This window comes from Pristiophorus japonicus, unplaced genomic scaffold, assembly GCF_044704955.1.
Source record: "Pristiophorus japonicus isolate sPriJap1 unplaced genomic scaffold, sPriJap1.hap1 HAP1_SCAFFOLD_282, whole genome shotgun sequence".
NCBI classification, from domain to species: Eukaryota; Metazoa; Chordata; class Chondrichthyes; family Pristiophoridae; genus Pristiophorus; species Pristiophorus japonicus.
The window spans coordinates 81,469-93,284 of record NW_027252582.1 but is presented as its reverse complement, the minus strand read 5'-3'; the positions used below and the strand labels follow the sequence as shown (position 1 = coordinate 93,284).

The following is an 11,816-nucleotide window of genomic DNA, read 5'->3' as shown; positions in this document are numbered from 1 at the left end:
CATCCCTTTCTGAGTTGCATGTGGAGAGGCTCCAGCAGCGTGTTTAAGTTCTGCATAAAGATCCCAAAGTAATTGAGTAGCCCAATAAAGGCGCGCAGTTCTGAGACATTCCGGGGCCTGGGTGCCAGGCGAATTGCTTCTGTTTTGGACTCTGTTGGGCAGATTCCATCAGCGGCAATCCTTCTGGCGAAAAATTCAACTTCGGGTGTGAGAAACAGGCACTTGGATTTTTTGATTCGTAGGCCTACCCGATCCAACCATTTTCGTACTTCCTCCAAATTACGGAGATAGGAGTCGATTAACCCTGCCCATGATAAGTATGTCATCTTGAAATACAACTGTCCCCGGGATGGACTTGAGCAGACTCTCCATGTTGCGCTGGAAAATGGCAGCTGCCAACCAGATGCCGAATGGGCATCGATTGTACATGAAAAGGCCTCGATGTGTGTTGATGGTGGTGAGTAGCTTGGATTCCTCGGTCAATTCTTGCATCATATAAGCATGTGTGAGGTCTAGTTTTGAGAAAAGTTTACCTCCAGCCAATGTGGAAAATATGTCCTCCGCTCTGGCCAGCGGGTACTGGTCCTGTAGGGAGACTCTGTTTATGGTAGATTTGTAGTCACCACAGATTCATACGGATCCATCAGGCTTCATGACTGGGACGATAGGAATTGCCCAGTCGATAAATTCCACAGGTGATATAATGCCTTCCCCCAGAAGCCTGTCTAGTTCGTATTCAATCTTTTCCCTCATCACATAAGGTACAACTCTGGCCTTGTGAAGGACCGGTCTAGCATCCTGTATGATATAGATTTTGGCTTTGGCTCCTTTGAAAGTGCCCACACCTGGCTGAAAGAGATGTTCAAATCGCTTTATAACTGTTGAGCAGGAGGTCCGTTCCTCTAATGACATGGCATGGACATCATCCCATTTCCAGCTTAGTTTTGTCAGCCAGCTTCTCCCCAGCAGTGCTGGGGGGTCTCCGGGGACAATCCACAGGGGAATTCGGTTCACTGTCCCTTTGTGTTTGATAGAGAGCATGGAGCTGCCGAGGACTGGTACGATTTCTTTGGTATAGATCCTTCGTGTGGTGTCGACCCTTGTGTGTTTTGGTCTGTCTCTTTTATGCGGCCACAGTTGTTCAAATTGTTGAGCGCCCATGAGAGATTGACTCGCTCCCGTATCCAGCTCCATGTTGACAGATATCCGGTTGAGTAGGAACCTCATCATTACAGGAGGCATCCTGTTGTAGGAGCAGCGGCCATTGATCGTGTTGACCCGCTGTACACCGGTGTCCTGTGTACTGTCCCCACCATCTTCTGGTCCACTTTCCGACCCATCCGATTCGTATACCAGCCGAGCTGCCTTTTTTTGCACATGCGGGCCAAATGCCCTGTATATTCACAATTTCTGCAAACAGCCTGCTGAAATCGACATCCCCTTGCCAAGTGCCCACCCCCACATCTCCAGCACAGACCTGTTCCATTGTTCAAAGAATGAGCTGCGTCTGGCAGATCTCTCTTGAGCTTCTCTCAGTTTGTTGTTGATTGCTCGCATTGTGGGTTGATGAGGTGTGAACGGCCGTTCCTGTGGCCCTTGATAGCTTCTGCCTGCTGTCGAGAACCTGTTCTCCTGGTTTTGTCTGTGTGTGGGGGTAGCAGCTTGTTTAGTGCTATGAACTTCTTGTTGCAATATTTCGTTAGTTTTCGTATCTGCATTGTAAATCAACCTCGTTTCTTCTTCCCCTACTAAGAATGTCTGTGCAACCAGTGCTGCTGCCTCTAAGGTCAGGTTCTTGGTCTCTTTGAGTTTTTGGAATATGCCTGCATGGCCTATTCCTTCAATGAAAAAATCTCTCAGCATTTCTCTCCTCAGTTCATTGGAGAACTCACATAAACTAGCCAACCTCCGAAGTTCCGCCACGAAGTCGGGTATGCTCTGGCCCACACAGCGGATGTAGTTGTAGAACCTGTGTCTGGCCATGTGTAGGCTGTTTGTTGGCTTCAGGTAGTCTCTTACCAGTGTGCTCAATTCTTCAAACGACTTGCTTGCTGGTTTCTCGGGTGCCAACAGATCCTTCATTAAAGCGTATGTTTTTGAGCCACAGCTGGTCAAGAGATGGGCTCTTCTCTTGTCTGCCTTATCGTCGTCTAACCAGTCTTTGGTTACAAAGCTTTGCTGGAGCCTTTCTATAAAATCCTCCCAATTGTCTCCCGCATTGTACTTTTCATCTGATCCGTTGTTCGCCATTCTGTGGATTCTGTAATCCCGTAACCCGTCGCCACTCTAATGTCCTGTCCCCTCAGTACAGATTCACAGGAGGCATGCAGTGAAGTCAAGGTCACTCTGGACCTGCACCTTTATTTCACAGCTCTGGAATGCTGCACTTGCCTGAGACTTTCCTTTATATATCTGTCTCTTGCAAGTGCACTCCTGGTGGTAAGGTATGCTGGTGGTTCCAGGTCAAATCTTATGTTTTGCATGTTAGGACACAGTTATATATAATAATGTAAGATACATGACAGGGATGTCTTGCAATATGCATTTAAGTTAGTCTCTGTGGCGCAATGGGTTAGAGCGTTTGCCTATTAACAGAAAAGTGGTGGTTCGAGTCCACCCAAAGACGATACCTTTCACTGTTTTTCCCTGAGGATTCGGTGCCGCACAGTTCCAAGTTGTCATTGCGCATTTTGGCTGTACGAATATATTCCACAAACATTGCCAGCTGTGCTGTTAACCAGTGAGTTCCCATTCCAACACTTTTATGAACATTTAGTACATGTAAAATGATAACAATTTTTTACATGGATCATGTTCCTCCATTCAGTCCACTAGAAATAAATTACGTGATAGATTTTAAAGGAACTGGTGGAAATTATCAGACCTATCGTTATGGCTTTGCTCAGATTCTGAGTTTCAACAGTCAACAATTTGCGAAGGATTACCTCATGGCCAATGCCAAGCATGAAAAGTCTCTCAGCATTCGTTTTGGAATCCGTCAAATTCGCAATGTCCTGCGAGGCGCCTTAATTCGGCGCATAGCTCGCCACTTCCTGGCCCTCCGACCGTTGGCACGTGTAGAACCGATACCTCGCCATTAGAATGCTTTCCTTAGGATTTCGATGCTCCCGGACCAGCGTACACAATTCTTCACATGATTTAGTTGTTGATTTCACCAGAGCGAGAAGATTCTTCATGAGGCCATAGGTTGTTGCCCCACAGACGGTAAGGAGGATCGCCCTTCATTTGGCAGCGTTCACGTGCCCTTCCAGCTCCTTGGCCACGAAGTATTGGTCCAGTCTCTTCGCAATCGTCCACTTCTGAGAACTTCTCCAGGATACCAACTGTTCCTTGCATTTTTTCGTGGTTGTTCATTGTCTTGTCGCCAATTGATACGCTGATTATAAAGGATGAAACTGAGTACTGTGAACAATGAGTAAGTGTGACATTAGCTCCTTTAATAAGACACCAGAATGCAGGCACCTCCTGGGTGACCTGCTTCTATACCAGGATGCTGGGATCCCTTGGGACTCCAACAGGTAGGCCCTCTGGTGGTGGTGTGATACAGGTTGCCAAGGGTTAAAACCATAACACAAGGTATGTGCAGAAATCAACCATCAAAAGCCCTGTCATTAACCACAGAGGTTTCCTGCAATTTTCTGATTCCAAAGCGCTTTCAGTCCTTGTCCTTAAAATTGCAGACGTGGAAATTGGGGAGTTAAATGACTTTGAAAAGAGAACATTGTTGTTTGATGCAGTTCAGGTCAGAGAATTGTTTGTGAAAGGAACTTTTTGCAGAGAGAGGGTTTGAGCATTTCAGCTTGTTGCTGAACACTTCTCTCTGGGCACTGAGCTAAGCAGCAGTTTCTGTCGTGTCGTGGTTATCACATTTCCCTCACACGTGAAATGTTCCCGGTTCAAGCCTGGGCAGAAACATTATTGCTCAAGCAAACATTTGACTGCAATAAAATTGAAGAAAAGTTGTTTTGGATACACTGTTGCATGAGCAATGAATATTTAAAACCAGTCTCCTCAAATACAGAGTGTGTAAAATCAGATCGGGGATAAAACTTCTTCAAGGAGTAAATTTTCATGAATTATTGAAGTTCAGTTATTGAAGTTTCAACTATCTCCATTCGCATTTCATTCATTCTGTGAAACAACACGATCGGTTTACACCAGCAGATCTAAGCTGCATTTGAAACCCGCAAACAACTCATTAATTATTCGCTCTTCCCTAGTTCCAGAACAGAGGGTTATTGTCCATCCCTGGGATGCAAGCTACCTCGGACCCAGGCAAAAGCTCCCCGTGCACCGAGCACAGGCTCAGGAAAACCCCGGGGGAGAGGATATCCCGGTCACTGGGCCTTCCAGCAACACTGAACAAGCACCCGGTCTGAAACATTCCAGAATAATAACTTGCAACTTCAGCATCGAACAGTCAGGATGGCCGAGCGATCTCAGGCGCTGCTTTCATTATTTGATTAAATTATCAACTCTCCCTCAGTTCGCATTTTTTTCATTGTGCCAAAGAAGATCATGGGTTCATTAATGATGTTTTCCTTTGAAAGCAACATAAAAGTTTAAGGAAAAGTAATCGCCCAACGTGGGGCTCAATCCCACAACCCTGCAAATAAGAGTCTCATGTTCTACCGACTGAGCTCGCCGGGCTTCGCAACATTTACCCTGTCAATCCCCTTCAGAATATTGTCCGTTTCAATGAGGTCACCTCTCATTATTCTAAACTCTGGAGAGTATCGCCATATTCTACACAATCTCTCACCACAGGACAGTCCTCTCATCCCAGGAATCAATCTGGTGAACCTCCGTTGTACCACCTCCCAGGCAAGTGTATCCTTCCTCAGATAAGGAGACCAAAACTGTGCGCAGTACACCAGGTGTGGTCTCACCAGGGTCTTGTACAATTGTAGCAAGACTTCCTTACTCTTGTACTATGGGCTATATATTAGGTACTATGGGCCGAATATCCTGTTTTTCTGCTGATTCTCCGGTTGTACAAAAATTAATTAAAATTCAACAGTCGCTCAGCAAACATATTTATATTTCCTTCAGTGTGCTGCACATGTGGGTGGCTTAATGATGATTGAAACAATTATTCAGTCTCTCACAGACTTGAATTATTTTTGTCAGCTTGCTCTGTAAAAATGCTTTCCCTGACCGGGAATCAAACCCAGACCACGACAGTAAGAGCACCGAATCCTAACCACTAGACTACCAGGGAACACTGCTTGGAGCCTCTGCGATAGCTTACAATCACAGCTGAGATTTGTGCGCTGCACGGCGTGTAACTGGATTTGCTGCGAGCAGTGTGGAGGCCCCGACCTGCGTGAGAACACCAGCGGCAGGTCGGGGCCATAAAAGGGGTGGTGAGCGGCGGCCTGGGAGCAGCGTGGTGGTGTACCACGGCAAGGTACAGCGCGAGCTGGTGCAGAAGGGCGACGGCAGCGAAGAGTGATGTCATCAAAGTCCAGGTCGGTGATTGGAGCATGGACAGGTACAGCAGGAGCAGCGAGAGACTGTGGAGGGATGTGATCGGGGCCCAGGGGCGCCGTGAGTTCAGGGCCAGTGGCCCAGGGGCAGCACGGGCCAGCCCACACTGCGATATGTGTGGGCACTGGGTCCGTGCAGCAGAGCTGGTCTCCAGTCGACTTGGTTAACCCTTGTCACTGGACCAAGACCTCGCTCTGTCAAGCCCGTGTGATGGCTGGGTTGCAACGGCCACCACACGTTAAAAAAATCCACGCACAGGCATCTTCCACCCTTCAACAGACAGTTCGGGACCTGGAATATTAGGTCCATCATTGAAACACCTGTGAACTCATCCTTTTTTAGCGTGGAAGCAAGTCATCCTCGCTTCGAGGGACTGCCTATGATGATGATGAACTGGATTTGCTGCAGTCCGCGGGCAGCAGGTGATGAGAGCGGGCGTGCGAGCGTGAGTGACAGGTGGGCACTACTTCTGATGCTTTCTGACCCATGGTGGTAGTGGCCGGGGATTTTAAAGCCCTTTCATTGCACCAATGCAGGGTAAATGAAACTGTGTTTCAGGAACCTTCATGTATACAATCATGGGCACTCTGCACTGTAGACCTCGTGGTGTAACGGTAGTGTGTCTGACTCCAGATCAGAAGGCTGCGTGTTTATATCACGTCGGGGTCACTGTACTTTTCCATATTGTTCTTCCGGAATTGAGATTTTCTTTGCTGTATCACAATTTGCTTTCCCACCCATCTTTGTACCATCAGCAAACTTGGCTCCATCACACTGGGTCCCTGTATCCCTGGGATAGGGGAGGGAAGACACACCGGAGAAGTGTGAGCTTGTGGACCGGAGAAGTTGCAGCTGCTGGAGCTGTGTGTTTTATCGGGGAGGGACGGGGGGAGAGCCCGCCGAGCGACCGGAGAAGCTGAGAAGCTGCTGTGCTTTTCATCGGGTTTGACACTGTTTAAAAATGGCAGAGTGCCAAGTTTTCTCTCCCTACTGCCCATGCGCGAAGGTGCCGGCAGTGTTTTCGGCGCAGGCATTTGGCTCCGCCCCCCACTTCACCATGAACACCACGCCAGGACTCCGGGGACTGCACACAGCGGCCAGGATGCGGCGAGTTTTTCACCGCGCCGTTTCCAGCGCGCAAAATCGGTGTGCTTGAGGTCAGTGCGCCGACAAAACTGCTTGGGGAAAATCTAGTCCTTGAAGAGTAAGGAGTACACTGACGGAAATACAAATATGTTTGCCGAGCAACTGTCAATTTTAATAACTTTTTATACAGCCATCGAATCAGCAAAAAAACAGGGCACTCGCCCCATAGTACCTAATATATAGCCCACCGTACAAGAGTAAGGAAGTCTTGCTACAATTGTACAGGGCCCTGGTGAGAGCACACCTGGAGTATTGTGCACAGATTTGGTCTCCTTATTTGAGGAAGGAAATAATTGCCTGGGAGGTGGTGCAACAGAGGTTCAACAGATTGATTCCTGGGATGAGAGGACTGTCTTAAGTTGAGAGATTGTGTAGAATGGGCCGATACTCTCCGGAGTTTAGAAGAATGAGAGGTGATCTCATTGAAACACAGAATATTCTGAAGGGAATTGACAGGGTAGATGCTGAGAGGTTGTTTCCCCCGAGCTGGAGTGTCTAGAACCAGGGGGCACAGTCTCAGGTTAAGGGGTCGTCAATTTAAGACAGAGATGAGGAGGAATTTCTTCACTCAGAGGGATATGAATCTTTACAATTTTCTGCCTCACAGGCCTGTGGATACTGAGTCTCTGAATATATTCAAGGCTGCGTTCGATAGATTTTTCGAGTCTCTGGGAATCAAGGGATCGAGAGATCACTGGAGTTTGGAAGAATGAGAGGGGATCTCATGGAAACATATAAAATTCTGACAGGACTGGATAGGTCCCGATGTTGGGGAAGTCCAGAACCAGGGGTCAGAATCTAAGGGATAAGGGGTAAGCCATTTATGACTGAGATGAGGAGAAACTTCTTCACTCAGAGAGTTGTTAACCTGTGGAATTCTCTGCCGCAGAGTTGTTGATGCCAGTTTGTTAGATATGTTCAAGAGGGAGTTAGATGTGGCCCTTATAGCTAAAGGGATCAAGGGGTATGGAGAGAAAGCAGGAAAAGGGTACTGAGCTGAATGATCAGCCATGATCTTATTGAATGGTGGTGCAGGCTCGAAGTGCCGAATGGCCTATTCCTGCACCTATTTTCTATGTTTCGATGTTTCTCTCTCCTGCTACTGCTTCTTTAATAATGGATTCCAACATTTGCCCAACCACAGATGTTAGGCTAACTGGTCTATAGTTTCCTGCTTTTTTGTCTGCCTCCTTTTTTAAATAGGGGCATTCCATTTGCAGTGTTCCAATCTGCTGGGTCCTCCCCAGAATCAAGCGAGTGCATGTCCACAGATCCCTGAAAGTAGCAGGCCAGGGAGCTAAGGTGGTTGAGAAGAAATATGGAATGCTTGCCTTTATTAACCGAGGCATCGAATACAAGAGATGGGGTCGGTGGGGCAGGTTAGGTAACAGCTGGAGTACTGCGTGCAGTTCTGGTGGCCATATTACAGGAAGGACATGATTGCACTGAAAATGGTGCAGAGGAGATTTACGAGGATGTTGCTGCGAGTGGAGAATCTTAGCCATGAGCACAGATTAGATCGGCTGGGTTTGTTTTCCATGGAACAGAGCCTGAGGGGAGACCTCATTGAGGTGCATAAAATGATGAGGGTCCGAGATATAGTGGATAGAAAAGACCTCTTTCCCTTAGCAGAGGGGTCAACGACAAGGAGGCATAAATTTAAAGTAATTGGTCGAAAGTTTAGAGGGGATATTTCTTCACGCAGACGGTTGTGGTGGTCTGGAACTCACTGCCTGAAAGGGTGGTAGAGGCAGAAACCCTCACCACATTTAAAAAGTGCTTGGATGTGCACCTGAAGTGTCGTAACCTGCAGGGTTATGGACCTCGAGCTGGAAAGTAGGATTAGGCTGGAGAGCCTCTTGTTGGCTGGCGCGGACACGATGGACCCCTTCCGTGCTGTAAACTTCTTTGAATCTATGAACTCGTTTGCAAAGAGTTGAGGTGATTTGGGCACATCTTTCCTCACATGACAACATTTAAAAGGCAACTTAACGGCTGGAAAGCGCTTTGGGTCGTCATGAGTCACTGACAGACGCTGCAGAAATACAAGTCCTTCTTTGCAAAATTTCAAAGCAATTTCAAGGCTGGTCTGGGATTTGAAACCAGGATTTTTCTGCACATTTCAAACAACAACCACGAAGCAAGAATCATTCCCCTCGACCAACAAACCACCTGTTTAGCAAAAGTGGAGATAAGATGTACCCATTATTGAAGCATTTTTAGTGTGTGTTGCTAGTCTTGATCGGAGGAGCACATGAGACGGAATTAGTGACTTGGCCTTTTCGACATGTCTTCTGTGGCGCCGCACTCCCACTCCTGCAGTCAATGAGCTGTTGGGACGTTAATGTATCCATCATCATCATCATCATAGGCGGTCCCTCGAAACGAGGATGACTTGCTTCCACGCCAAAAAAGGATGAGTTCACAAGTGTTTCAATGAAGGACCCGGACTACATCCTGAAGGGTGGAAGATGCCTGTGCGTGGATGTTTTTAAACGTGTGGTGGACGTTGCACCCCAGCCATCACACGGGCTTGACAGAGCGAGGTCTTGGTCCAGTCGCAAGGGTTAAGCAAGACGACACGCGACCAGCTCTGCTGCACCGACTAAGTGCACATTGTGAGCTGGCCCGTGCTAACCCTGCACTCCTGGCCCCGAACTCATGCCTCCGCTGGGCCCCGATCACGTCCCTCCACTGTCTCTCACCGCTCCTTCGCCCCGATCTCGCCGCTCATGATGTATCTGCCCACGCTCCAATCACTGACCTCGAACTTGATGATGTCACTCTTCGCTGCCGCCGCCCTCCTGCACCAGCTCGCGCTGCTCCCTGGATAAGTCTCCCGGGACCTCCAAGCTGCTCCCAGGGCCGCTCGCCGTTCCTTTTATGGCCCCGACCTACCGCTGGTGTTCTCCCGTTAGTGTATCCAGGCTGTGGATGGCCACCCCGAGCGCAGCAGAGGGGTTTCTGCATTATTTCTGGGTGGGGGACAGTATATTTTCCCTTCTCTCTTCCTCTTGTCTTTATCCCTGTGCATTTATTTCTCTATTTATTCCCCCTGTCTCAGTTTCTAGTGTTTAAAAGGGAACAAAAGATGAAATGGGTTTCATTGTGGAACAATTTCTCTCACTCAAAGTTAGACGCACTACCATTGCACCATGAGGTCTAGGTAGCTAGCCGTTGATATTCAGGTTCATATATAAATATATTTAAATATATCTATATGTACCATAACAGTTCCCTGGTGGTCGAGGGGTTAAGATCCGGCGCACTAACCTGGTAACGATACTCGATCAATTCATCGCATAAAAAGAATTGAGGTCTGTGAGACGATTAATTATTGCTGTAATCACCATGAATACCAATACTTTCTGCGATAGACCGAGCTTACAGACTATCTGGCTTCTCCTGCCCTTTGCCGGGCAGGTGTTCGGGGTTTAATTTAGTAAACTGGGCGAGTTCACTGATCGCGGCGAGACGGTAGGAGCCTCTGTGGCCCCACTGTGAGGATGTGGAAGTGAACACGGTGGCTGGGTGATCCATGACATTTCTACAAAGGGCAGTGGAGGAGAAGGATTGAGAACTTTCAGTGTGGGACAGAAGTTGTTTAAGGTGAGCCAACACATTCCCGATCAGCACAGAGGGAGCTCACTGGTCAGCTCCCCTCAGTTGGGGCTGCTGTGCCAGAGGTTTCTGTAGTGCAGTGGTTATCACATTTGCTTTTTACGTGAAAAGTACCTGGTTTGATTCTGGGTAGAAACATTATGTTTAAACTTGCTAGAAGGGAACAATCGGAGGAGAGTTTAGTTTCCTGGAAAATGCTGCCTGACCTGCTGAGATTTCCAGCATTTGCTGTTTTTATTTGCTATTTATTCTCCTGGTAAAAGGGCTCCCTTATTCCTGAATTGCTCTTTATTTAACCAATAAATAGATAACTTTCAGTGAGAGAAAACGGATCCACCGGGGACCTTTCGCATGTGAGGCCAACGTGATATCCGCTACACTGCAGCCCATCAAAGGGCGAGAAACCACTGAATATAAAGGATGAGCTCACAAATATCAGAGTCAGTGCAGTCTGGTCAACGTCAAACCCTCCTTTCTTATTCAGCAGAGGCATGAACGGGAGTCAGACGCCTGAACGGGAGTCAGACGCCACAAAGTTTAATTAAAGATACAAATACAGGTAAAACTTCCAAATCTTTTCACTGTAAAATTCTTTCACTTTATTTGAAATCCTACTGCGTTGAATCTGAAAATGAGCACCATGGGCTTTTATCTTCACGACTGATTCTTATTTCTCTGCACGGAAGGAATAACCGGTGCTGTTAAATTTGAAAAAAGTTGCCCCAGATTCCTGGTGACATCGGCAATACAGTGTGTAAAATGGGTTAACATGCAGAAGAACATAACAACAAAAGAAATAGGAGCAGGGGTCGGTCATACGCCACTCGAGCCTGCTCCACCATTTCATACGATCATGATCGATGCGATCATGGACTCAGGTCCACTTCCCTGCCCGCTCCGCAAAGCACAGGACAAATGTTTGAAGTATCGACTGTCCCTCAGTTAGCATTTCTTTCATTGTGCAAAAGAAGGTGAGGGGTTAATTAATGATGCTTTTCCATAAACGCAACACAAAAGTTTAAGAAAAAAACATCTGGTGACTGGGAGGTGAGCGTTGCTTCTGACACCTGGTGGGAATGGGCAGGGAATTTAAATCCCCTTGTATTGTGAAAGCTTCATATAGTCAAACATCTCAAACACATCGTGTAGGCCTCGTGGCGCAACGGTAGCGTGTCTGACTCCAGATCAGAAGGTTGCGTGTTCCAATCACGTCGGGGTCACTGTTCTTTCAGAATTAATATTTTCTTTGCTGTTTGGCAATAACCAGACCTTTGCTCCAAGGTCTGTCTCACTGTTTCCCCGGGGTCAGGCAGAGATACGCCTGCTTCCCTCATTTAATTCATGTGACAGGACACACAAGTTCAAAATCAACTTGCAGGTGGCCACACAAACCGCCGAGCGGTCTGAGGTGCTGTGATTAGATCGCAGTTTTCTCTGGAGGTGTGGGTTTGAATCCAACTTCTGACATTTATTATTTTTAATCATTAAGCGAAACTCATTGTTTGACACCACGACCAACTCGTTAAAACTGGGATTCA

The 11,816-nt window shown here is 47.4% G+C and overlaps 1 non-coding gene across 1 annotated transcript; it reads left to right on the top strand.

Annotated features, from left to right (window-relative positions):
• The first annotated feature begins 11,426 nt into the window (after positions 1-11,426).
• On the top strand, positions 11,427-11,498 carry trnaw-cca (transfer RNA tryptophan (anticodon CCA)). Its single transcript has one exon. It is a non-coding gene; the product is annotated as a tRNA-Trp (tRNA).
• The last annotated feature ends 318 nt before the right edge of the window (positions 11,499-11,816 follow it).